General features: G+C 45.7%; 44 non-coding genes and 6 pseudogenes across 44 annotated transcripts; all 50 read left to right on the plus strand.

The window, feature by feature from the left end:
- Positions 1–56: 56 nt before the first annotated feature.
- Positions 57–175, plus strand: LOC130925826 (5S ribosomal RNA). The gene has a single exon (XR_009065857.1). It is a non-coding gene; the product is annotated as a 5S ribosomal RNA (ribosomal RNA).
- A 308-nt stretch (positions 176–483) lies between these two features.
- On the plus strand, positions 484–602 carry LOC130925305 (5S ribosomal RNA). The gene has a single exon (XR_009065589.1). It is a non-coding gene; the product is annotated as a 5S ribosomal RNA (ribosomal RNA).
- Positions 603–905: 303 nt separating this feature from the next.
- Positions 906–1,024, plus strand: LOC130925211 (5S ribosomal RNA). The gene has a single exon (XR_009065498.1). It is a non-coding gene; the product is annotated as a 5S ribosomal RNA (ribosomal RNA).
- A 313-nt stretch (positions 1,025–1,337) lies between these two features.
- Positions 1,338–1,456, plus strand: LOC130925126 (5S ribosomal RNA). Its single transcript, XR_009065414.1, has one exon. It is a non-coding gene; the product is annotated as a 5S ribosomal RNA (ribosomal RNA).
- Positions 1,457–1,849: 393 nt separating this feature from the next.
- On the plus strand, positions 1,850–1,968 carry LOC130925837 (5S ribosomal RNA). The gene has a single exon (XR_009065868.1). It is a non-coding gene; the product is annotated as a 5S ribosomal RNA (ribosomal RNA).
- A 303-nt stretch (positions 1,969–2,271) lies between these two features.
- On the plus strand, positions 2,272–2,390 carry LOC130925372 (5S ribosomal RNA). The gene has a single exon (XR_009065652.1). It is a non-coding gene; the product is annotated as a 5S ribosomal RNA (ribosomal RNA).
- Positions 2,391–2,703: 313 nt separating this feature from the next.
- LOC130924735 (5S ribosomal RNA) lies at positions 2,704–2,822 on the plus strand. The gene has a single exon (XR_009065034.1). It is a non-coding gene; the product is annotated as a 5S ribosomal RNA (ribosomal RNA).
- Positions 2,823–3,135: 313 nt separating this feature from the next.
- Positions 3,136–3,254, plus strand: LOC130925010 (5S ribosomal RNA). The gene has a single exon (XR_009065302.1). It is a non-coding gene; the product is annotated as a 5S ribosomal RNA (ribosomal RNA).
- Positions 3,255–3,557: 303 nt separating this feature from the next.
- LOC130924627 (5S ribosomal RNA) lies at positions 3,558–3,676 on the plus strand. The gene has a single exon (XR_009064929.1). It is a non-coding gene; the product is annotated as a 5S ribosomal RNA (ribosomal RNA).
- Positions 3,677–3,989: 313 nt separating this feature from the next.
- On the plus strand, positions 3,990–4,108 carry LOC130925011 (5S ribosomal RNA). Its single transcript, XR_009065303.1, has one exon. It is a non-coding gene; the product is annotated as a 5S ribosomal RNA (ribosomal RNA).
- Positions 4,109–4,411: 303 nt separating this feature from the next.
- Positions 4,412–4,529, plus strand: LOC130925557 (uncharacterized; annotated as a pseudogene).
- Positions 4,530–4,842: 313 nt separating this feature from the next.
- LOC130925755 (uncharacterized) lies at positions 4,843–4,951 on the plus strand (annotated as a pseudogene).
- Positions 4,952–5,254: 303 nt separating this feature from the next.
- On the plus strand, positions 5,255–5,373 carry LOC130924922 (5S ribosomal RNA). Its single transcript, XR_009065218.1, has one exon. It is a non-coding gene; the product is annotated as a 5S ribosomal RNA (ribosomal RNA).
- Positions 5,374–5,685: 312 nt separating this feature from the next.
- On the plus strand, positions 5,686–5,804 carry LOC130924960 (5S ribosomal RNA). Its single transcript, XR_009065255.1, has one exon. It is a non-coding gene; the product is annotated as a 5S ribosomal RNA (ribosomal RNA).
- Positions 5,805–6,197: 393 nt separating this feature from the next.
- On the plus strand, positions 6,198–6,316 carry LOC130925848 (5S ribosomal RNA). Its single transcript, XR_009065879.1, has one exon. It is a non-coding gene; the product is annotated as a 5S ribosomal RNA (ribosomal RNA).
- Positions 6,317–6,619: 303 nt separating this feature from the next.
- LOC130925374 (5S ribosomal RNA) lies at positions 6,620–6,738 on the plus strand. Its single transcript, XR_009065654.1, has one exon. It is a non-coding gene; the product is annotated as a 5S ribosomal RNA (ribosomal RNA).
- A 313-nt stretch (positions 6,739–7,051) lies between these two features.
- On the plus strand, positions 7,052–7,170 carry LOC130924736 (5S ribosomal RNA). The gene has a single exon (XR_009065035.1). It is a non-coding gene; the product is annotated as a 5S ribosomal RNA (ribosomal RNA).
- Positions 7,171–7,483: 313 nt separating this feature from the next.
- On the plus strand, positions 7,484–7,602 carry LOC130925012 (5S ribosomal RNA). Its single transcript, XR_009065304.1, has one exon. It is a non-coding gene; the product is annotated as a 5S ribosomal RNA (ribosomal RNA).
- Positions 7,603–7,905: 303 nt separating this feature from the next.
- LOC130924628 (5S ribosomal RNA) lies at positions 7,906–8,024 on the plus strand. Its single transcript, XR_009064930.1, has one exon. It is a non-coding gene; the product is annotated as a 5S ribosomal RNA (ribosomal RNA).
- Positions 8,025–8,337: 313 nt separating this feature from the next.
- LOC130925013 (5S ribosomal RNA) lies at positions 8,338–8,456 on the plus strand. Its single transcript, XR_009065305.1, has one exon. It is a non-coding gene; the product is annotated as a 5S ribosomal RNA (ribosomal RNA).
- Positions 8,457–8,759: 303 nt separating this feature from the next.
- Positions 8,760–8,877, plus strand: LOC130925559 (uncharacterized; annotated as a pseudogene).
- A 313-nt stretch (positions 8,878–9,190) lies between these two features.
- Positions 9,191–9,309, plus strand: LOC130924850 (5S ribosomal RNA). Its single transcript, XR_009065148.1, has one exon. It is a non-coding gene; the product is annotated as a 5S ribosomal RNA (ribosomal RNA).
- Positions 9,310–9,612: 303 nt separating this feature from the next.
- Positions 9,613–9,731, plus strand: LOC130924923 (5S ribosomal RNA). Its single transcript, XR_009065219.1, has one exon. It is a non-coding gene; the product is annotated as a 5S ribosomal RNA (ribosomal RNA).
- A 312-nt stretch (positions 9,732–10,043) lies between these two features.
- LOC130924961 (5S ribosomal RNA) lies at positions 10,044–10,162 on the plus strand. Its single transcript, XR_009065256.1, has one exon. It is a non-coding gene; the product is annotated as a 5S ribosomal RNA (ribosomal RNA).
- A 393-nt stretch (positions 10,163–10,555) lies between these two features.
- Positions 10,556–10,674, plus strand: LOC130925860 (5S ribosomal RNA). The gene has a single exon (XR_009065891.1). It is a non-coding gene; the product is annotated as a 5S ribosomal RNA (ribosomal RNA).
- Positions 10,675–10,977: 303 nt separating this feature from the next.
- On the plus strand, positions 10,978–11,095 carry LOC130925560 (uncharacterized; annotated as a pseudogene).
- Positions 11,096–11,408: 313 nt separating this feature from the next.
- Positions 11,409–11,527, plus strand: LOC130924852 (5S ribosomal RNA). The gene has a single exon (XR_009065150.1). It is a non-coding gene; the product is annotated as a 5S ribosomal RNA (ribosomal RNA).
- Positions 11,528–11,830: 303 nt separating this feature from the next.
- LOC130924924 (5S ribosomal RNA) lies at positions 11,831–11,949 on the plus strand. Its single transcript, XR_009065220.1, has one exon. It is a non-coding gene; the product is annotated as a 5S ribosomal RNA (ribosomal RNA).
- Positions 11,950–12,261: 312 nt separating this feature from the next.
- LOC130924962 (5S ribosomal RNA) lies at positions 12,262–12,380 on the plus strand. The gene has a single exon (XR_009065257.1). It is a non-coding gene; the product is annotated as a 5S ribosomal RNA (ribosomal RNA).
- A 393-nt stretch (positions 12,381–12,773) lies between these two features.
- On the plus strand, positions 12,774–12,892 carry LOC130925871 (5S ribosomal RNA). Its single transcript, XR_009065902.1, has one exon. It is a non-coding gene; the product is annotated as a 5S ribosomal RNA (ribosomal RNA).
- Positions 12,893–13,195: 303 nt separating this feature from the next.
- On the plus strand, positions 13,196–13,314 carry LOC130925253 (5S ribosomal RNA). The gene has a single exon (XR_009065539.1). It is a non-coding gene; the product is annotated as a 5S ribosomal RNA (ribosomal RNA).
- Positions 13,315–13,627: 313 nt separating this feature from the next.
- LOC130924629 (5S ribosomal RNA) lies at positions 13,628–13,746 on the plus strand. The gene has a single exon (XR_009064931.1). It is a non-coding gene; the product is annotated as a 5S ribosomal RNA (ribosomal RNA).
- A 393-nt stretch (positions 13,747–14,139) lies between these two features.
- On the plus strand, positions 14,140–14,258 carry LOC130925882 (5S ribosomal RNA). The gene has a single exon (XR_009065913.1). It is a non-coding gene; the product is annotated as a 5S ribosomal RNA (ribosomal RNA).
- A 303-nt stretch (positions 14,259–14,561) lies between these two features.
- On the plus strand, positions 14,562–14,679 carry LOC130925561 (uncharacterized; annotated as a pseudogene).
- A 313-nt stretch (positions 14,680–14,992) lies between these two features.
- On the plus strand, positions 14,993–15,111 carry LOC130924853 (5S ribosomal RNA). Its single transcript, XR_009065151.1, has one exon. It is a non-coding gene; the product is annotated as a 5S ribosomal RNA (ribosomal RNA).
- Positions 15,112–15,414: 303 nt separating this feature from the next.
- On the plus strand, positions 15,415–15,533 carry LOC130924925 (5S ribosomal RNA). Its single transcript, XR_009065221.1, has one exon. It is a non-coding gene; the product is annotated as a 5S ribosomal RNA (ribosomal RNA).
- Positions 15,534–15,845: 312 nt separating this feature from the next.
- On the plus strand, positions 15,846–15,964 carry LOC130924963 (5S ribosomal RNA). Its single transcript, XR_009065258.1, has one exon. It is a non-coding gene; the product is annotated as a 5S ribosomal RNA (ribosomal RNA).
- A 393-nt stretch (positions 15,965–16,357) lies between these two features.
- LOC130925894 (5S ribosomal RNA) lies at positions 16,358–16,476 on the plus strand. The gene has a single exon (XR_009065924.1). It is a non-coding gene; the product is annotated as a 5S ribosomal RNA (ribosomal RNA).
- A 303-nt stretch (positions 16,477–16,779) lies between these two features.
- On the plus strand, positions 16,780–16,898 carry LOC130925375 (5S ribosomal RNA). The gene has a single exon (XR_009065655.1). It is a non-coding gene; the product is annotated as a 5S ribosomal RNA (ribosomal RNA).
- A 313-nt stretch (positions 16,899–17,211) lies between these two features.
- On the plus strand, positions 17,212–17,330 carry LOC130924630 (5S ribosomal RNA). The gene has a single exon (XR_009064932.1). It is a non-coding gene; the product is annotated as a 5S ribosomal RNA (ribosomal RNA).
- Positions 17,331–17,633: 303 nt separating this feature from the next.
- Positions 17,634–17,752, plus strand: LOC130924631 (5S ribosomal RNA). The gene has a single exon (XR_009064933.1). It is a non-coding gene; the product is annotated as a 5S ribosomal RNA (ribosomal RNA).
- A 313-nt stretch (positions 17,753–18,065) lies between these two features.
- LOC130925014 (5S ribosomal RNA) lies at positions 18,066–18,184 on the plus strand. The gene has a single exon (XR_009065306.1). It is a non-coding gene; the product is annotated as a 5S ribosomal RNA (ribosomal RNA).
- A 303-nt stretch (positions 18,185–18,487) lies between these two features.
- Positions 18,488–18,606, plus strand: LOC130924614 (5S ribosomal RNA). Its single transcript, XR_009064916.1, has one exon. It is a non-coding gene; the product is annotated as a 5S ribosomal RNA (ribosomal RNA).
- A 393-nt stretch (positions 18,607–18,999) lies between these two features.
- LOC130925905 (5S ribosomal RNA) lies at positions 19,000–19,118 on the plus strand. Its single transcript, XR_009065935.1, has one exon. It is a non-coding gene; the product is annotated as a 5S ribosomal RNA (ribosomal RNA).
- A 303-nt stretch (positions 19,119–19,421) lies between these two features.
- Positions 19,422–19,539, plus strand: LOC130925562 (uncharacterized; annotated as a pseudogene).
- Positions 19,540–19,852: 313 nt separating this feature from the next.
- Positions 19,853–19,971, plus strand: LOC130924854 (5S ribosomal RNA). Its single transcript, XR_009065153.1, has one exon. It is a non-coding gene; the product is annotated as a 5S ribosomal RNA (ribosomal RNA).
- Positions 19,972–20,274: 303 nt separating this feature from the next.
- Positions 20,275–20,393, plus strand: LOC130924926 (5S ribosomal RNA). The gene has a single exon (XR_009065222.1). It is a non-coding gene; the product is annotated as a 5S ribosomal RNA (ribosomal RNA).
- A 312-nt stretch (positions 20,394–20,705) lies between these two features.
- LOC130924965 (5S ribosomal RNA) lies at positions 20,706–20,824 on the plus strand. Its single transcript, XR_009065259.1, has one exon. It is a non-coding gene; the product is annotated as a 5S ribosomal RNA (ribosomal RNA).
- A 393-nt stretch (positions 20,825–21,217) lies between these two features.
- On the plus strand, positions 21,218–21,336 carry LOC130925916 (5S ribosomal RNA). The gene has a single exon (XR_009065946.1). It is a non-coding gene; the product is annotated as a 5S ribosomal RNA (ribosomal RNA).
- Positions 21,337–21,649: 313 nt separating this feature from the next.
- Positions 21,650–21,768, plus strand: LOC130925016 (5S ribosomal RNA). Its single transcript, XR_009065308.1, has one exon. It is a non-coding gene; the product is annotated as a 5S ribosomal RNA (ribosomal RNA).
- The last annotated feature ends 16 nt before the right edge of the window (positions 21,769–21,784 follow it).

Consider the following 21,784-nt stretch of genomic DNA (forward strand, 5'->3'; position numbering starts at 1 on the left):
ACGCCCGATCAGATCTCCTTCGCCTTTTGTATAGCGATATTTCACAAGCTTTGCCAGCTTACGGCCATACTACCCTGAGAACGCCCGATCTCGTCTGATCTCGGAAGCTAAGCAGGGTCGGGCCTGGTTAGTACTTGGATGGGAGACCGCCTGGGAATACCAGGTGCTGTAAGCTTTTTGGTTTATTTCATTAAAAAGAAAGAACAGACAGATCTTGTTGGTATCAACTGAGGTCGATGTACTGTCTTGTTAGTTTTGTGGTTGGAGCTCACATCGGGTTGAGTTTGCAGCTCTCGTTTTCACCCAACTCTGTGCGTTTTAAATGGTGATTACCTCGTTAGCTGCCATTGACAGCACGAGATGACCAGACCACTTGAAACCTAATTTCACTCAGGGAACCTGACTGAACTGAACTGGTTCGTCTTTTGTACCAGAACAGATCTCCTTCGCCTTTTGTATAGCTATATTTCACAAATTTTGCCAGCTTACGGCCATACTACCCTGAGAACGCCCGATCTCGTCTGATTTCGGAAGCTAAGCATGGTCGGGCCTGGTTAGTACTTGGATGGGAGACCGCCTGGGAATACCAGGTGCTGTAAGCTTTTTGGTTTATTTCATTAAAAAGAAAGAACAGACAGATCTTGTTGGTATCAACTGAGGTCGATGTACTGTCTTGTTAGTTTTGTGGTTGGAGCTCACATCGGGTTGAGTTTGCAGCTCTCGTTTTCACCCAACTCTGTGCGTTTTAAATGGTGATTACCTCGTTAGCTGCCATTGACAGCACGAGATGACCAGACCACTTGAAACCTAATTTCACTCAGGGAACCTTACTGAACTGGTTCATCTTTTGTACCAGAACAGATCTCCTTCGCCTTTTGTATAGCTATATTTCACAACCTTATCCAGCTTACGGCCATACTACCCTGAGAACGCCCGATCTCGTCTGATCTCGGAAGCTAAGCAGGGTCGGGCCTGGTTAGTACTTGGATTGGAGACCGCCTGGGAATACCAGGTGCTGTAAGCTTTTTGGTTTATTTCATGACAAAGAAAGAACAGACAGATCTTGTTGGTATCAACCCTGGTCAATGTACTGTCTTGTTAGTTTTGTGGTTGGAGCTCACATTGGGTTGAGTTTGCAGCTCTCGTTTTCACCCAACTCTGTGCGTTTTAAATGGTGATTACCTCGTTAGCTGCCATTGACAGCACGAGATGACCAGATCACTTGAAACCTAACTTCCCTCAGGGAACCTGACTGAACTGAACTGAACTGGTTCGTCTTTTGTACCAGAACAGATCTCCTTCGCCTTTTGTATAGCTATATTTCACAAATTTTGCCAGCTTACGGCCATACTACCCTGAGAACGCCCGATCTCGTCTGATCTCGGAAGCTAAGCATGGTTTGGCCTGGTTAGTACTTGGATGGGAGACCGCCTGGGAATACCAGGTGCTGTAAGCTTTTTGGTTTATTTCATGACAAAGAAAGAACAGGCAGATCTTGTTGGTATCAACTGAGGTCAATGTATTGTCTTGTTAGTTTTGTGGTTGGAGCTCACATTGGGTTGAGTTTGCAGCTATCGTTTTCACCCAACTCTGTGCGTTTTAAATGGTGATTACCTCGTTAGCTGCCATTGACAGCACGAGATGACCAGACCACTTGAAACCTAACTTCCCTCAGGGAACCTGACTGAACTGAACTGAACTGGTTCGTCTTTTGTACCAGAACAGATCTCCTTCGCCTTTTGTATAGCTATATTTCACAAATTTTGCCAGCTTACGGCCATACTACCCTGAGAACGCCCGATCAGATCTCCTTCGCCTTTTGTATAGCGATATTTCACAAGCTTTGCCAGCTTACGGCCATACTACCCTGAGAACGCCCGATCTCGTCTGATCTCGGAAGCTAAGCAGGGTCGGGCCTGGTTAGTACTTGGATGGGAGACCGCCTGGGAATACCAGGTGCTGTAAGCTTTTTGGTTTATTTCATTAAAAAGAAAGAACAGACAGATCTTGTTGGTATCACCTGAGGTCGATGTACTGTCTTGTTAGTTTTGTGGTTGGAGCTCACATCGGGTTGAGTTTGCAGCTCTCGTTTTCACCCAACTCTGTGCGTTTTAAATGGTGATTACCTCGTTAGCTGCCATTGACAGCACGAGATGACCAGACCACTTGAAACCTAATTTCACTCAGGGAACCTTACTGAACTGGTTCATCTTTTGTACCAGAACAGATCTCCTTCGCCTTTTGTATAGCTATATTTCACAACCTTTGCCAGCTTACGGCCATACTACCCTGAGAACGCCTGATCTCGTCTGATCTCGGAAGCTAAGCAGGGTCGGGCCTGGTTAGTACTTGGATTGGAGACCGCCTGGGAATACCAGGTGCTGTAAGCTTTTTGGTTTATTTCATGACAAAGAAAGAACAGACAGATCTTGTTGGTATCAACCCTGGTCAATGTACTGTCTTGTTAGTTTTGTGGTTGGAGCTCACATTAGGTTGAGTTTGCAGCTCTCGTTTTCACCCAACTCTGTGCGTTTTAAATGGTGATTACCTCGTTAGCTGCCATTGACAGCACGAGATGACCAGACCACTTGAAACCTAAATTCACTCAGGGAACCTTACTGAACTGAACTGAACTGGTTCGTCTTTTGTACCAGAACACATCTCCTTCGCCTTTTGTATAGCTATATTTCACAAATTTTGCTAGTTTACGGCCATACTACCCTGAGAACGCCCGATCTCGTCTGATCTCGGAAGCTAAGCAGGGTCGGGCCTGGTTAGTACTTGGATGGGAGACCGCGTGGGAATACCAGGTGCTGTAAGCTTTTTGGTTTATTTCATGACAAAGAAAGAACAGACAGATCTTGTTGGTATCAACTGAGGTCAATGTACTGTCTTGTTAGTTTTGTGGTTGGAGCTCACATTTGGTTGAGTTTGCAGCTCTCGTTTTCACCCAACTCTGTGCGTTTTAGATGGTGATTACCTCGTTAGCTGCCATTGACAGCACGAGATGACCAGACCACTTGAAACCTAACTTCCCTCAGGGAACCTGACTGAACTGAACTGAACTGGTTCGTCTTTTGTACCAGAACAGATCTCCTTCGCCTTTTGTATAGCTATATTTCACAAATTTTGCCAGCTTACGGCCATACTACCCTGAGAACGCCCGATCTCGTCTGATCTCGGAAGCTAAGCAGGGTCGGCCCTGGTTAGTACTTGGATGGGAGACCGCCTGGGAATACCAGGTGCTGTAAGCTTTTTGGTTTATTTCATTAAAAAGAAAGAACAGACAGATCTTGTTGGTATCAACTGAGGTCGATGTACTGTCTTGTTAGTTTTGTGGTTGGAGCTCACATCGGGTTGAGTTTGCAGCTCTCGTTTTCACCCAACTCTGTGCGTTTTAAATGGTGATTACCTCGTTAGCTGCCATTGACAGCACGAGATGACCAGACCACTTGAAACCTAATTTCACTCAGGGAACCTTACTGAACTGGTTCATCTTTTGTACCAGAACAGATCTCCTTCGCCTTTTGTATAGCTATATTTCACAAATTTTGCCAGTTTACGGCCATACTACCCTGAGAACGCCCGATCTCGTCTGATCTCGGAAGCTAAGCAGGGTCGGGCCTGGTTAGTACTTGGATGGGAGACCGCCTGGGAATACCAGGTGCTGTAAGCTTTTTGGTTTATTTCATGACAAAGAAAGAACAGACAGATCTTGTTGGTATCAACTGAGGTCAATGTACTGTCTTGTTAGTTTTGTGGTTGGAGCTCACATTTGGTTGAGTTTGCAGCTCTCGTTTTCACCCAACTCTGTGCGTTTTAGATGGTGATTACCTCGTTAGCTGCCATTGACAGCACGAGATGACCAGACCACTTGAAACCTAACTTCCCTCAGGGAACCTGACTGAACTGAACTGAACTGGTTCGTCTTTTGTACCAGAACAGATCTCCTTCGCCTTTTGTATAGCTATATTTCACAAATTTTGCCAGCTTACGGCCATACTACCCTGAGAACGCCCGATCTCGTCTGATCTCGGAAGCTAAGCAGGGTCGGCCCTGGTTAGTACTTGGATGGGAGACCGCCTGGGAATACCAGGTGCTGTAAGCTTTTTGGTTTATTTCATTAAAAAGAAAGAACAGACAGATCTTGTTGGTATCAACTGAGGTCGATGTACTGTCTTGTTAGTTTTGTGGTTGGAGCTCACATCGGGTTGAGTTTGCAGCTCTCGTTTTCACCCAACTCTGTGCGTTTTAAATGGTGATTACCTCGTTAGCTGCCATTGACAGCACGAGATGACCAGACCACTTGAAACCTAATTTCACTCAGGGAACCTTACTGAACTGGTTCATCTTTTGTACCAGAACAGATCTCCTTCGCCTTTTGTATAGCTATATTTCACAACCTTTGCCAGCTTACGGCCATACTACCCTGAGAACGCCCGATCTCGTCTATCTCGGAAGCTAAGCAGGGTCGGGCCTGGTTAGTACTTGGATTGGAGACCGCCTGGGAATACCAGGTGCTGTAAGCTTTTTGGTTTATTTCATGACAAAGAAAGAACAGACAGATCTTGTTGGTATCAACCCTGGTCAATGTACTGTCTTGTTAGTTTTGTGGTTGGAGCTCACATTAGGTTGAGTTTGCAGCTCTCGTTTTCACCCAACTCTGTGCGTTTTAAATGGTGATTACCTCGTTAGCTGCCATTGACAGCACGAGATGACCAGATCACTTGAAACCTAACTTCCCTCAGGGAACCTGACTGAACTGAACTGGACTGGTTCGTCTTTTGTACCAGAACAGATCTCCTTCGCCTTTTGTATAGCTATATTTCACAAGTTTTGCCAGCTTACGGCCATACTACCCTGAGAACGCCCGATCTCGTCTGATCTCGGAAGCTAGGCCTGGTTAGTACTTGGATGGGAGACCGCCTGGGAATACCAGGTGCTGTAAGCTTTTTGGTTTATTTCATGACAAAGAAAGAACAGACAGATCTTGTTGGTATCAACTGAGGTCAATGTATTGTCTTGTTAGTTTTGTGGTTGGAGCTCACATTGGGTTGAGTTTGCAGCTCTCGTTTTCACCCAACTCTGTGCGTTTTAAATGGTGATTACCTCGTTAGCTGCCATTGACAGCACGAGATGACCAGACCACTTGAAACCTAATTTCACTCAGGGAACCTTACTGAACTGGTTCATCTTTTGTACCAGAACAGATCTCCTTCGCCTTTTGTATAGCTATATTTCACAAGTTTTGCCAGCTTACGGCCATACTACCCTGAGAACGCCCGATCTTGTCTGATCTCGGAAGCTAAGCAGGGTCGGGCCTGGTTAGTACTTGGATGGGAGACCGCCTGGGAATACCAGGTGCTGTAAGCTTTTTGGTTTATTTCATGACAAAGAAAGAACAGACAGATCTTGTTGGTATCAACCCTGGTCAATGTACTGTCTTGTTAGTTTTGTGGTTGGAGCTCACATTGGGTTGAGTTTGCAGCTCTCGTTTCACCCAACTCTGTGCGTTTTAAATGGTGATTACCTCGTTAGCTGCCATTGACAGCACGAGATGACCAGACCACTTGAAACCTAACTTCCCTCAGGGAACCTGACTGAACTGAACTGAACTGGTTCGTCTTTTGTACCAGAACAGATCTCCTTCGCCTTTTGTATAGCTATATTTCACAAATTTTGCCAGCTTACGGCCATACTACCCTGAGAACGCCCGATCTCGTCTGATCTCGGAAGCTAAGAAGGGTCGGGCCTGGTTAGTACTTGGATGGGAGACCGCCTGGGAATACCAGGTGCTGTAAGCTTTTTGGTTTATTTCATGACAAAGAAAGAACAGGCAGATCTTGTTGGTATCAACTGAGGTCAATGTATTGTCTTGTTAGTTTTGTGGTTGGAGCTCACATTGGGTTGAGTTTGCAGCTATCGTTTTCACCCAACTCTGTGCGTTTTAAATGGTGATTACCTCGTTAGCTGCCATTGACAGCACGAGATGACCAGACCACTTGAAACCTAACTTCCCTCAGGGAACCTGACTGAACTGAACTGAACTGGTTCGTCTTTTGTACCAGAACAGATCTCTTTCGCCTTTTGTATAGCTATATTTCACAAATTTTGCCAGCTTACGGCCATACTACCCTGAGAACGCCCGATCAGATCTCCTTCGCCTTTTGTATAGCGATATTTCACAAGCTTTGCCAGCTTACGGCCATACTACCCTGAGAACGCCCGATCTCGTCTGATCTCGGAAGCTAAGCAGGGTCGGGCCTGGTTAGTACTTGGATGGGAGACCGCCTGGGAATACCAGGTGCTGTAAGCTTTTTGGTTTATTTCATTAAAAAGAAAGAACAGACAGATCTTGTTGGTATCAACTGAGGTCGATGTACTGTCTTGTTAGTTTTGTGGTTGGAGCTCACATCGGGTTGAGTTTGCAGCTCTCGTTTTCACCCAACTCTGTGCGTTTTAAATGGTGATTACCTCGTTAGCTGCCATTGACAGCACGAGATGACCAGACCACTTGAAACCTAATTTCACTCAGGGAACCTTACTGAACTGGTTCATCTTTTGTACCAGAACAGATCTCCTTCGCCTTTTGTATAGCTATATTTCACAACCTTTGCCAGCTTACGGCCATACTACCCTGAGAACGCCTGATCTCGTCTGATCTCGGAAGCTAAGCAGGGTCGGGCCTGGTTAGTACTTGGATTGGAGACCGCCTGGGAATACCAGGTGCTGTAAGCTTTTTGGTTTATTTCATGACAAAGAAAGAACAGACAGATCTTGTTGGTATCAACCCTGGTCAATGTAGTGTCTTGTTAGTTTTGTGGTTGGAGCTCACATTAGGTTGAGTTTGCAGCTCTCGTTTTCACCCAACTCTGTGCGTTTTAAATGGTGATTACCTCGTTAGCTGCCATTGACAGCACGAGATGACCAGACCACTTGAAACCTAAATTCACTCAGGGAACCTTACTGAACTGAACTGAACTGGTTCGTCTTTTGTACCAGAACACATCTCCTTCGCCTTTTGTATAGCTATATTTCACAAATTTTGCTAGTTTACGGCCATACTACCCTGAGAACGCCCGATCTCGTCTGATCTCGGAAGCTAAGCAGGGTCGGGCCTGGTTAGTACTTGGATGGGAGACCGCGTGGGAATACCAGGTGCTGTAAGCTTTTTGGTTTATTTCATGACAAAGAAAGAACAGACAGATCTTGTTGGTATCAACTGAGGTCAATGTACTGTCTTGTTAGTTTTGTGGTTGGAGCTCACATTTGGTTGAGTTTGCAGCTCTCGTTTTCACCCAACTCTGTGCGTTTTAGATGGTGATTACCTCGTTAGCTGCCATTGACAGCACGAGATGACCAGACCACTTGAAACCTAACTTCCCTCAGGGAACCTGACTGAACTGAACTGAACTGGTTCGTCTTTTGTACCAGAACAGATCTCCTTCGCCTTTTGTATAGCTATATTTCACAAATTTTGCCAGCTTACGGCCATACTACCCTGAGAACGCCCGATCTCGTCTGATCTCGGAAGCTAAGCAGGGTCGGCCCTGGTTAGTACTTGGATGGGAGACCGCCTGGGAATACCAGGTGCTGTAAGCTTTTTGGTTTATTTCATTAAAAAGAAAGAACAGACAGATCTTGTTGGTATCAACTGAGGTCGATGTACTGTCTTGTTAGTTTTGTGGTTGGAGCTCACATCGGGTTGAGTTTGCAGCTCTCGTTTTCACCCAACTCTGTGCGTTTTAAATGGTGATTACCTCGTTAGCTGCCATTGACAGCACGAGATGACCAGACCACTTGAAACCTAATTTCACTCAGGGAACCTTACTGAACTGGTTCATCTTTTGTACCAGAACAGATCTCCTTCGCCTTTTGTATAGCTATATTTCACAAATTTTGCCAGTTTACGGCCATACTACCCTGAGAACGCCCGATCTCGTCTGATCTCGGAAGCTAAGCAGGGTCGGGCCTGGTTAGTACTTGGATGGGAGACCGCCTGGGAATACCAGGTGCTGTAAGCTTTTTGGTTTATTTCATGACAAAGAAAGAACAGACAGATCTTGTTGGTATCAACTGAGGTCAATGTACTGTCTTGTTAGTTTTGTGGTTGGAGCTCACATTTGGTTGAGTTTGCAGCTCTCGTTTTCACCCAACTCTGTGCGTTTTAGATGGTGATTACCTCGTTAGCTGCCATTGACAGCACGAGATGACCAGACCACTTGAAACCTAACTTCCCTCAGGGAACCTGACTGAACTGAACTGAACTGGTTCGTCTTTTGTACCAGAACAGATCTCCTTCGCCTTTTGTATAGCTATATTTCACAAATTTTGCCAGCTTACGGCCATACTACCCTGAGAACGCCCGATCTCGTCTGATCTCGGAAGCTAAGCAGGGTCGGCCCTGGTTAGTACTTGGATGGGAGACCGCCTGGGAATACCAGGTGCTGTAAGCTTTTTGGTTTATTTCATTAAAAAGAAAGAACAGACAGATCTTGTTGGTATCAACTGAGGTCGATGTACTGTCTTGTTAGTTTTGTGGTTGGAGCTCACATCGGGTTGAGTTTGCAGCTCTCGTTTTCACCCAACTCTGTGCGTTTTAAATGGTGATTACCTCGTTAGCTGCCATTGACAGCACGAGATGACCAGACCACTTGAAACCTAATTTCACTCAGGGAACCTTACTGAACTGGTTCATCTTTTGTACCAGAACAGATCTCCTTCGCCTTTTGTATAGCTATATTTCACAACCTTTGCCAGCTTACGGCCATACTACCCTGAGAACGCCCGATCTCGTCTATCTCGGAAGCTAAGCAGGGTCGGGCCTGGTTAGTACTTGGATTGGAGACCGCCTGGGAATACCAGGTGCTGTAAGCTTTTTGGTTTATTTCATGACAAAGAAAGAACAGACAGATCTTGTTGGTATCAACCCTGGTCAATGTACTGTCTTGTTAGTTTTGTGGTTGGAGCTCACATTAGGTTGAGTTTGCAGCTCTCGTTTTCACCCAACTCTGTGCGTTTTAAATGGTGATTACCTCGTTAGCTGCCATTGACAGCACGAGATGACCAGATCACTTGAAACCTAACTTCCCTCAGGGAACCTGACTGAACTGAACTGGACTGGTTCGTCTTTTGTACCAGAACAGATCTCCTTCGCCTTTTGTATAGCTATATTTCACAAGTTTTGCCAGCTTACGGCCATACTACCCTGAGAACGCCCGATCTCGTCTGATCTCGGAAGCTAAGCATGGTCGGGCCTGGTTAGTACTTGGATGGGAGACCGCCTGGGAATACCAGGTGCTGTAAGCTTTTTGGTTTATTTCATGACAAAGAAAGAACAGACAGATCTTGTTGGTATCAACTGAGGTCAATGTATTGTCTTGTTAGTTTTGTGGTTGGAGCTCACATTGGGTTGAGTTTGCAGCTCTCGTTTTCACCCAACTCTGTGCGTTTTAAATGGTGATTACCTCGTTAGCTGCCATTGACAGCACGAGATGACCAGACCACTTGAAACCTAATTTCACTCAGGGAACCTTACTGAACTGGTTCATCTTTTGTACCAGAACAGATCTCCTTCGCCTTTTGTATAGCTATATTTCACAAGTTTTGCCAGCTTACGGCCATACTACCCTGAGAACGCCCGATCTTGTCTGATCTCGGAAGCTAAGCAGGGTCGGGCCTGGTTAGTACTTGGATGGGAGACCGCCTGGGAATACCAGGTGCTGTAAGCTTTTTGGTTTATTTCATGACAAAGAAAGAACAGACAGATCTTGTTGGTATCAACCCTGGTCAATGTACTGTCTTGTTAGTTTTGTGGTTGGAGCTCACATTGGGTTGAGTTTGCAGCTCTCGTTTCACCCAACTCTGTGCGTTTTAAATGGTGATTACCTCGTTAGCTGCCATTGACAGCACGAGATGACCAGACCACTTGAAACCTAACTTCCCTCAGGGAACCTGACTGAACTGAACTGAACTGGTTCGTCTTTTGTACCAGAACAGATCTCCTTCGCCTTTTGTATAGCTATATTTCACAAATTTTGCCAGCTTACGGCCATACTACCCTGAGAACGCCCGATCTCGTCTGATCTCGGAAGCTAAGAAGGGTCGGGCCTGGTTAGTACTTGGATGGGAGACCGCCTGGGAATACCAGGTGCTGTAAGCTTTTTGGTTTATTTCATGACAAAGAAAGAACAGGCAGATCTTGTTGGTATCAACTGAGGTCAATGTATTGTCTTGTTAGTTTTGTGGTTGGAGCTCACATTGGGTTGAGTTTGCAGCTATCGTTTTCACCCAACTCTGTGCGTTTTAAATGGTGATTACCTCGTTAGCTGCCATTGACAGCACGAGATGACCAGACCACTTGAAACCTAACTTCCCTCAGGGAACCTGACTGAACTGAACTGAACTGGTTCGTCTTTTGTACCAGAACAGATCTCCTTCGCCTTTTGTATAGCTATATTTCACAAATTTTGCCAGCTTACGGCCATACTACCCTGAGAACGCCCGATCAGATCTCCTTCGCCTTTTGTATAGCGATATTTCACAAGCTTTGCCAGCTTACGGCCATACTACCCTGAGAACGCCCGATCTCGTCTGATCTCGGAAGCTAAGCAGGGTCGGGCCTGGTTAGTACTTGGATGGGAGACCGCCTGGGAATACCAGGTGCTGTAAGCTTTTTGGTTTATTTCATTAAAAAGAAAGAACAGACAGATCTTGTTGGTATCAACTGAGGTCGATGTACTGTCTTGTTAGTTTTGTGGTTGGAGCTCACATCGGGTTGAGTTTGCAGCTCTCGTTTTCACCCAACTCTGTGCGTTTTAAATGGTGATTACCTCGTTAGCTGCCATTGACAGCACGAGATGACCAGACCACTTGAAACCTAATTTCACTCAGGGAACCTTACTGAACTGGTTCATCTTTTGTACCAGAACAGATCTCCTTCGCCTTTTGTATAGCTATATTTCACAACCTTTGCCAGCTTACGGCCATACTACCCTGAGAACGCCCGATCTCGTCTATCTCGGAAGCTAAGCAGGGTCGGGCCTGGTTAGTACTTGGATTGGAGACCGCCTGGGAATACCAGGTGCTGTAAGCTTTTTGGTTTATTTCATGACAAAGAAAGAACAGACAGATCTTGTTGGTATCAACCCTGGTCAATGTACTGTCTTGTTAGTTTTGTGGTTGGAGCTCACATTAGGTTGAGTTTGCAGCTCTCGTTTTCACCCAACTCTGTGCGTTTTAAATGGTGATTACCTCGTTAGCTGCCATTGACAGCACGAGATGACCAGATCACTTGAAACCTAACTTCCCTCAGGGAACCTGACTGAACTGAACTGGACTGGTTCGTCTTTTGTACCAGAACAGATCTCCTTCGCCTTTTGTATAGCTATATTTCACAAGTTTTGCCAGCTTACGGCCATACTACCCTGAGAACGCCCGATCTCGTCTGATCTCGGAAGCTAAGCATGGTCGGGCCTGGTTAGTACTTGGATGGGAGACCGCCTGGGAATACCAGGTGCTGTAAGCTTTTTGGTTTATTTCATGACAAAGAAAGAACAGACAGATCTTGTTGGTATCAACTGAGGTCAATGTATTGTCTTGTTAGTTTTGTGGTTGGAGCTCACATTGGGTTGAGTTTGCAGCTCTCGTTTTCACCCAACTCTGTGCGTTTTAAATGGTGATTACCTCGTTAGCTGCCATTGACAGCACGAGATGACCAGACCACTTGAAACCTAATTTCACTCAGGGAACCTTACTGAACTGGTTCATCTTTTGTACCAGAACAGATCTCCTTCGCCTTTTGTATAGCTATATTTCACAAGTTTTGCCAGCTTACGGCCATACTACCCTGAGAACGCCCGATCTTGTCTGATCTCGGAAGCTAAGCAGGGTCGGGCCTGGTTAGTACTTGGATGGGAGACCGCCTGGGAATACCAGGTGCTGTAAGCTTTTTGGTTTATTTCATGACAAAGAAAGAACAGACAGATCTTGTTGGTATCAACCCTGGTCAATGTACTGTCTTGTTAGTTTTGTGGTTGGAGCTCACATTGGGTTGAGTTTGCAGCTCTCGTTTCACCCAACTCTGTGCGTTTTAAATGGTGATTACCTCGTTAGCTGCCATTGACAGCACGAGATGACCAGACCACTTGAAACCTAACTTCCCTCAGGGAACCTGACTGAACTGAACTGAACTGGTTCGTCTTTTGTACCAGAACAGATCTCCTTCGCCTTTTGTATAGCTATATTTCACAAATTTTGCCAGCTTACGGCCATACTACCCTGAGAACGCCCGATCTCGTCTGATCTCGGAAGCTAAGAAGGGTCGGGCCTGGTTAGTACTTGGATGGGAGACCGCCTGGGAATACCAGGTGCTGTAAGCTTTTTGGTTTATTTCATGACAAAGAAAGAACAGGCAGATCTTGTTGGTATCAACTGAGGTCAATGTATTGTCTTGTTAGTTTTGTGGTTGGAGCTCACATTGGGTTGAGTTTGCAGCTATCGTTTTCACCCAACTCTGTGCGTTTTAAATGGTGATTACCTCGTTAGCTGCCATTGACAGCACGAGATGACCAGACCACTTGAAACCTAACTTCCCTCAGGGAACCTGACTGAACTGAACTGAACTGGTTCGTCTTTTGTACCAGAACAGATCTCCTTCGCCTTTTGTATAGCTATATTTCACAAATTTTGCCAGCTTACGGCCATACTACCCTGAGAACGCCCGATCAGATCTCCTTCGCCTTTTGTATAGCGATATTTCACAAGCTTTGCCAGCTTACGGCCATACTACCCTGAGAACGCCCGATCTCGTCTGATCTCGGAAGCTAAGCAGGGTCGGGCCTGGTTAGTACTTGGATGGGAGACCGCCTGGGAATACCAGGTGCTGTAAGCTTTTTGGTTTATTTCATTAAAAAGAAAGAACAGACAGATCTTGTTGGTATCAACTGAGGTCGATGTACTGTCTTGTTAGTTTTGTGGTTGGAGCTCACATCGGGTTGAGTTTGCAGCTCTCGTTTTCACCCAACTCTGTGCGTTTTAAATGGTGATTACCTCGTTAGCTGCCATTGACAGCACGAGATGACCAGACCACTTGAAACCTAATTTCACTCAGGGAACCTTACTGAACTGGTTCATCTTTTGTACCAGAACAGATCTCCTTCGCCTTTTGTATAGCTATATTTCACAACCTTTGCCAGCTTACGGCCATACTACCCTGAGAACGCCTGATCTCGTCTGATCTCAGAAGCTAAGCAGGGTCGGGCCTGGTTAGTACTTGGATTGGAGACCGCCTGGGAATACCAGGTGCTGTAAGCTTTTTGGTTTATTTCATGACAAAGAAAGAACAGACAGATCTTGTTGGTATCAACCCTGGTCAATGTACTGTCTTGTTAGTTTTGTGGTTGGAGCTCACATTAGGTTGAGTTTGCAGCTCTCGTTTTCACCCAACTCTGTGCGTTTTAAATGGTGATTACCTCGTTAGCTGCCATTGACAGCACGAGATGACCAGACCACTTGAAACCTAATTTCACTCAGGGAACCTTACTGAACTGAACTGAACTGGTTCGTCTTTTGTACCAGAACACATCTCCTTCGCCTTTTGTATAGCTATATTTCACAAATTTTGCCAGTTTACGGCCATACTACCCTGAGAACGCCCGATCTCGTCTGATCTCGGAAGCTAAGCAGGGTCGGGCCTGGTTAGTACTTGGATGGGAGACCGCCTGGGAATACCAGGTGCTGTAAGCTTTTTGGTTTATTTCATGACAAAGAAAGAACAGACAGATCTTGTTGGTATCAACTGAGGTCAATGTACTGTCTTGTTAGTTTTGTGGTTGGAGCTCACATCGGGTTGAGTTTGCAGCTCTCGTTTTCACCCAACTCTGTGCGTTTTAAATGGTGATTACCTCGTTAGCTGCCATTGACAGCACGAGATGACCAGACCACTTGAAACCTAACTTCCCTCAGGGAACCTGACTGAACTGAACTGAACTGGTTCGTCTTTTGTACCAGAACAGATCTCCTTCGCCTTTTGTATAGCTATATTTCACAAATTTTGCCAGCTTACGGCCATACTACCCTGAGAACGCCCGATCAGATCTCCTTCGCCTTTTGTATAGCGATATTTCACAAGCTTTGCCAGCTTACGGCCATACTACCCTGAGAACGCCCGATCTCGTCTGATCTCGGAAGCTAAGCAGGGTCGGGCCTGGTTAGTACTTGGATGGGAGACCGCCTGGGAATACCAGGTGCTGTAAGCTTTTTGGTTTATTTCATTAAAAAGAAAGAACAGACAGATCTTGTTGGTATCAACTGAGGTCGATGTACTGTCTTGTTAGTTTTGTGGTTGGAGCTCACATCGGGTTGAGTTTGCAGCTCTCGTTTTCACCCAACTCTGTGCGTTTTAAATGGTGATTACCTCGTTAGCTGCCATTGACAGCACGAGATGACCAGACCACTTGAAACCTAATTTCACTCAGGGAACCTTACTGAACTGGTTCATCTTTTGTACCAGAACAGATCTCCTTCGCCTTTTGTATAGCTATATTTCACAACCTTTGCCAGCTTACGGCCATACTACCCTGAGAACGCCCGATCTCGTCTATCTCGGAAGCTAAGCAGGGTCGGGCCTGGTTAGTACTTGGATTGGAGACCGCCTGGGAATACCAGGTGCTGTAAGCTTTTTGGTTTATTTCATGACAAAGAAAGAACAGACAGATCTTGTTGGTATCAACCCTGGTCAATGTACTGTCTTGTTAGTTTTGTGGTTGGAGCTCACATTAGGTTGAGTTTGCAGCTCTCGTTTTCACCCAACTCTGTGCGTTTTAAATGGTGATTACCTCGTTAGCTGCCATTGACAGCACGAGATGACCAGATCACTTGAAACCTAACTTCCCTCAGGGAACCTGACTGAACTGAACTGGACTGGTTCGTCTTTTGTACCAGAACAGATCTCCTTCGCCTTTTGTATAGCTATATTTCACAAGTTTTGCCAGCTTACGGCCATACTACCCTGAGAACGCCCGATCTCGTCTGATCTCGGAAGCTAAGCATGGTCGGGCCTGGTTAGTACTTGGATGGGAGACCGCCTGGGAATACCAGGTGCTGTAAGCTTTTTGGTTTATTTCATGACAAAGAAAGAACAGACAGATCTTGTTGGTATCAACTGAGGTCAATGTATTGTCTTGTTAGTTTTGTGGTTGGAGCTCACATTGGGTTGAGTTTGCAGCTCTCGTTTTCACCCAACTCTGTGCGTTTTAAATGGTGATTACCTCGTTAGCTGCCATTGACAGCACGAGATGACCAGACCACTTGAAACCTAATTTCACTCAGGGAACCTTACTGAACTGGTTCATCTTTTGTACCAGAACAGATCTCCTTCGCCTTTTGTATAGCTATATTTCACAAGTTTTGCCAGCTTACGGCCATACTACCCTGAGAACGCCCGATCTTGTCTGATCTCGGAAGCTAAGCAGGGTCGGGCCTGGTTAGTACTTGGATGGGAGACCGCCTGGGAATACCAGGTGCTGTAAGCTTTTTGGTTTATTTCATGACAAAGAAAGAACAGACAGATCTTGTTGGTATCAACCCTGGTCAATGTACTGTCTTGTTAGTTTTGTGGTTGGAGCTCACATTGGGTTGAGTTTGCAGCTCTCGTTTCACCCAACTCTGTGCGTTTTAAATGGTGATTACCTCGTTAGCTGCCATTGACAGCACGAGATGACCAGACCACTTGAAACCTAACTTCCCTCAGGGAACCTGACTGAACTGAACTGAACTGGTTCGTCTTTTGTACCAGAACAGATCTCCTTCGCCTTTTGTATAGCTATATTTCACAAATTTTGCCAGCTTACGGCCATACTACCCTGAGAACGCCCGATCTCGTCTGATCTCGGAAGCTAAGAAGGGTCGGGCCTGGTTAGTACTTGGATGGGAGACCGCCTGGGAATACCAGGTGCTGTAAGCTTTTTGGTTTATTTCATGACAAAGAAAGAACAGGCAGATCTTGTTGGTATCAACTGAGGTCAATGTATTGTCTTGTTAGTTTTGTGGTTGGAGCTCACATTGGGTTGAGTTTGCAGCTATCGTTTTCACCCAACTCTGTGCGTTTTAAATGGTGATTACCTCGTTAGCTGCCATTGACAGCACGAGATGACCAGACCACTTGAAACCTAACTTCCCTCAGGGAACCTGACTGAACTGAACTGAACTGGTTCGTCTTTTGTACCAGAACAGATCTCCTTCGCCTTTTGTATAGCTATATTTCACAAATTTTGCCAGCTTACGGCCATACTACCCTGAGAACGCCCGATCAGATCTCCTTCGCCTTTTGTATAGCGATATTTCACAAGCTTTGCCAGCTTACGGCCATACTACCCTGAGAACGCCCGATCTCGTCTGATCTCGGAAGCTAAGCAGGGTCGGGCCTGGTTAGTACTTGGATGGGAGACCGCCTGGGAATACCAGGTGCTGTAAGCTTTTTGGTTTATTTCATTAAAAAGAAAGAACAGACAGATCTTGTTGGTATCAACTGAGGTCGATGTACTGTCTTGTTAGTTTTGTGGTTGGAGCTCACATCGGGTTGAGTTTGCAGCTCTCGTTTTCACCCAACTCTGTGCGTTTTAAATGGTGATTACCTCGTTAGCTGCCATTGACAGCACGAGATGACCAGACCACTTGAAACCTAATTTCACTCAGGGAACCTTACTGAACTGGTTCATCTTTTGTACCAGAACAGATCTCCTTCGCCTTTTGTATAGCTATATTTCACAACCTTTGCCAGCTTACGGCCATACTACCCTGAGAACGCCTGATCTCGTCTGATCTCGGAAGCTAAGCAGGGTCGGGCCTGGTTAGTACTTGGATTGGAGACCGCCTGGGAATACCAGGTGCTGTAAGCTTTTTGGTTTATTTCATGACAAAGAAAGAACAGACAGATCTTGTTGGTATCAACCCTGGTCAATGTACTGTCTTGTTAGTTTTGTGGTTGGAGCTCACATTAGGTTGAGTTTGCAGCTCTCGTTTTCACCCAACTCTGTGCGTTTTAAATGGTGATTACCTCGTTAGCTGCCATTGACAGCACGAGATGACCAGACCACTTGAAACCTAATTTCACTCAGGGAACCTTACTGAACTGAACTGAACTGGTTCGTCTTTTGTACCAGAACACATCTCCTTCGCCTTTTGTATAGCTATATTTCACAAATTTTGCCAGTTTACGGCCATACTACCCTGAGAACGCCCGATCTCGTCTGATCTCGGAAGCTAAGCAGGGTCGGGCCTGGTTAGTACTTGGATGGGAGACCGCCTGGGAATACCAGGTGCTGTAAGCTTTTTGGTTTATTTCATGACAAAGAAAGAACAGACAGATCTTGTTGGTATCAACTGAGGTCAATGTACTGTCTTGTTAGTTTTGTGGTTGGAGCTCACATCGGGTTGAGTTTGCAGCTCTCGTTTTCACCCAACTCTGTGCGTTTTAAATGGTGATTACCTCGTTAGCTGCCATTGACAGCACGAGATGACCAGACCACTTGAAACCTAATTTCACTCAGGGAACCTTACTGAACTGGTTCATCTTTTGTACCAGAACAGATCTCCTTCGCCTTTTGTATAGCTATATTTCACAAATTTTGCCAGTTTACGGCCATACTACCCTGAGAACGCCCGATCTCGTCTGATCTCGGAAGCTAAGCAGGGTCGGGCCTGGTTAGTACTTGGATGGGAGACCGCCTGGGAATACCAGGTGCTGTAAGCTTTTTGGTTTATTTCATGACAAAGAAAGAACAGACAGATCTTGTTGGTATCAACTGAGGTCAATGTACTGTCTTGTTAGTTTTGTGGTTGGAGCTCACATTTGGTTGAGTTTGCAGCTCTCGTTTTCACCCAACTCTGTGCGTTTTAGATGGTGATTACCTCGTTAGCTGCCATTGACAGCACGAGATGACCAGACCACTTGAAACCTAACTTCCCTCAGGGAACCTGACTGAACTGAACTGAACTGGTTCGTCTTTTGTACCAGAACAGATCTCCTTCGCCTTTTGTATAGCTATATTTCACAAATTTTGCCAGCTTACGGCCATACTACCCTGAGAACGCCCGATCTCGTCTGATCTCGGAAGCTAAGCAGGGTCGGCCCTGGTTAGTACTTGGATGGGAGACCGCCTGGGAATACCAGGTGCTGTAAGCTTTTTGGTTTATTTCATTAAAAAGAAAGAACAGACAGATCTTGTTGGTATCAACTGAGGTCGATGTACTGTCTTGTTAGTTTTGTGGTTGGAGCTCACATCGGGTTGAGTTTGCAGCTCTCGTTTTCACCCAACTCTGTGCGTTTTAAATGGTGATTACCTCGTTAGCTGCCATTGACAGCACGAGATGACCAGACCACTTGAAACCTAATTTCACTCAGGGAACCTTACTGAACTGGTTCATCTTTTGTACCAGAACAGATCTCCTTCGCCTTTTGTATAGCTATATTTCACAAGTTTTGCCAGCTTACGGCCATACTACCCTGAGAACGCCTGATCTCGTCTGATCTCGGAAGCTAAGCAGGGTCAGGCCTGGTTAGTACTTGGATGGGAGACCGCCTGGGAATACCAGGTGCTGTAAGCTTTTTGGTTTATTTCATGACAAAGAAAGAACAGACAGATCTTGTTGGTATCAACTGAGGTCAATGTACTGTCTTGTTAGTTTTGTGGTTGGAGCTCACATTTGGTTGAGTTTGCAGCTCTCGTTGTCACCCAACTCTGTGCGTTTTAGATGGTGATTACCTCGTTAGCTGCCATTGACAGCACGAGATGACCAGACCACTTGAAACCTAACTTTCCTCAGGGAACCTGACTGAACTGAACTGAACTGGTTCGTCTTTTGTACCAGAACAGATCTCCTTCGCCTTTTGTATAGCTATATTTCACAAATTTTGCCAGCTTACGGCCATACTACCCTGAGAACGCCCGATCAGATCTCCTTCGCCTTTTGTATAGCGATATTTCACAAGCTTTGCCAGCTTACGGCCATACTACCCTGAGAACGCCCGATCTCGTCTGATCTCGGAAGCTAAGCAGGGTCGGGCCTGGTTAGTACTTGGATGGGAGACCGCCTGGGAATACCAGGTGCTGTAAGCTTTTTGGTTTATTTCATTAAAAAGAAAGAACAGACAGATCTTGTTGGTATCAACTGAGGTCGATGTACTGTCTTGTTAGTTTTGTGGTTGGAGCTCACATCGGGTTGAGTTTGCAGCTCTCGTTTTCACCCAACTCTGTGCGTTTTAAATGGTGATTACCTCGTTAGCTGCCATTGACAGCACGAGATGACCAGACCACTTGAAACCTAATTTCACTCAGGGAACCTTACTGAACTGGTTCATCTTTTGTACCAGAACAGATCTCCTTCGCCTTTTGTATAGCTATATTTCACAACCTTTGCCAGCTTACGGCCATACTACCCTGAGAACGCCCGATCTCGTCTATCTCGGAAGCTAAGCAGGGTCGGGCCTGGTTAGTACTTGGATTGGAGACCGCCTGGGAATACCAGGTGCTGTAAGCTTTTTGGTTTATTTCATGACAAAGAAAGAACAGACAGATCTTGTTGGTATCAACCCTGGTCAATGTACTGTCTTGTTAGTTTTGTGGTTGGAGCTCACATTAGGTTGAGTTTGCAGCTCTCGTTTTCACCCAACTCTGTGCGTTTTAAATGGTGATTACCTCGTTAGCTGCCATTGACAGCACGAGATGACCAGATCACTTGAAACCTAACTTCCCTCAGGGAACCTGACTGAACTGAACTGGACTGGTTCGTCTTTTGTACCAGAACAGATCTCCTTCGCCTTTTGTATAGCTATATTTCACAAGTTTTGCCAGCTTACGGCCATACTACCCTGAGAACGCCCGATCTCGTCTGATCTCGGAAGCTAAGCATGGTCGGGCCTGGTTAGTACTTGGATGGGAGACCGCCTGGGAATACCAGGTGCTGTAAGCTTTTTGGTTTATTTCATGACAAAGAAAGAACAGACAGATCTTGTTGGTATCAACTGAGGTCAATGTATTGTCTTGTTAGTTTTGTGGTTGGAGCTCACATTGGGTTGAGTTTGCAGCTCTCGTTTTCACCCAACTCTGTGCGTTTTAAATGGTGATTACCTCGTTAGCTGCCATTGACAGCACGAGATGACCAGACCACTTGAAACCTAATTTCACTCAGGGAACCTTACTGAACTGGTTCATCTTTTGTACCAGAACAGATCTCCTTCGCCTTTTGTATAGCTATATTTCACAAGTTTTGCCAGCTTACGGCCATACTACCCTGAGAACGCCCGATCTTGTCTGATCTCGGAAGCTAAGCAGGGTCGGGCCTGGTTAGTACTTGGATGGGAGACCGCCTGGGAATACCAGGTGCTGTAAGCTTTTTGGTTTATTTCATGACAAAGAAAGAACAGACAGATCTTGTTGGTATCAACCCTGGTCAATGTACTGTCTTGTTAGTTTTGTGGTTGGAGCTCACATTGGGTTGAGTTTGCAGCTCTCGTTTCACCCAACTCTGTGCGTTTTAAATGGTGATTACCTCGTTAGCTGCCATTGACAGCACGAGATGACCAGACCACTTGAAACCTAACTTCCCTCAGGGAACCTGACTGAACTGAACTGAACTGGTTCGTCTTTTGTACCAGAACAGATCTCCTTCGCCTTTTGTATAGCTATATTTCACAAATTTTGCCAGCTTACGGCCATACTACCCTGAGAACGCCCGATCTCGTCTGATCTCGGAAGCTAAGAAGGGTCGGGCCTGGTTAGTACTTGGATGGGAGACCGCCTGGGAATACCAGGTGCTGTAAGCTTTTTGGTTTATTTCATGACAAAGAAAGAACAGGCAGATCTTGTTGGTATCAACTGAGGTCAATGTATTGTCTTGTTAGTTTTGTGGTTGGAGCTCACATTGGGTTGAGTTTGCAGCTATCGTTTTCACCCAACTCTGTGCGTTTTAAATGGTGATTACCTCGTTAGCTGCCATTGACAGCACGAGATGACCAGACCACTTGAAACCTAACTTCCCTCAGGGAACCTGACTGAACTGAACTGAACTGGTTCGTCTTTTGTACCAGAACAGATCTCCTTCGCCTTTTGTATAGCTATATTTCACAAATTTTGCCAGCTTACGGCCATACTACCCTGAGAACGCCCGATCAGATCTCCTTCGCCTTTTGTATAGCGATATTTCACAAGCTTTGCCAGCTTACGGCCATACTACCCTGAGAACGCCCGATCTCGTCTGATCTCGGAAGCTAAGCAGGGTCGGGCCTGGTTAGTACTTGGATGGGAGACCGCCTGGGAATACCAGGTGCTGTAAGCTTTTTGGTTTATTTCATTAAAAAGAAAGAACAGACAGATCTTGTTGGTATCAACTGAGGTCAATGTACTGTCTTGTTAGTTTTGTGGTTGGAGCTCACATTTGGTTGAGTTTGCAGCTCTCGTTTTCACCCAACTCTGTGCGTTTTAGATGGTGATTACCTCGTTAGCTGCCATTGACAGCACGAGATGACCAGACCACTTGAAACCTAACTTCCCTCAGGGAACCTGACTGAACTGAACTGAACTGGTTCGTCTTTTGTACCAGAACAGATCTCCTTCGCCTTTTGTATAGCTATATTTCACAAATTTTGCCAGCTTACGGCCATACTACCCTGAGAACGCCCGATCTCGTCTGATCTCGGAAGCTAAGCAGGGTCGGCCCTGGTTAGTACTTGGATGGGAGACCGCCTGGGAATACCAGGTGCTGTAAGCTTTTTGGTTTATTTCAT

The sequence above is a fragment of the Corythoichthys intestinalis genome, chromosome 11 (genome assembly GCF_030265065.1).
Source record: "Corythoichthys intestinalis isolate RoL2023-P3 chromosome 11, ASM3026506v1, whole genome shotgun sequence".
Taxonomy (NCBI): domain Eukaryota; kingdom Metazoa; phylum Chordata; class Actinopteri; order Syngnathiformes; family Syngnathidae; genus Corythoichthys; species Corythoichthys intestinalis.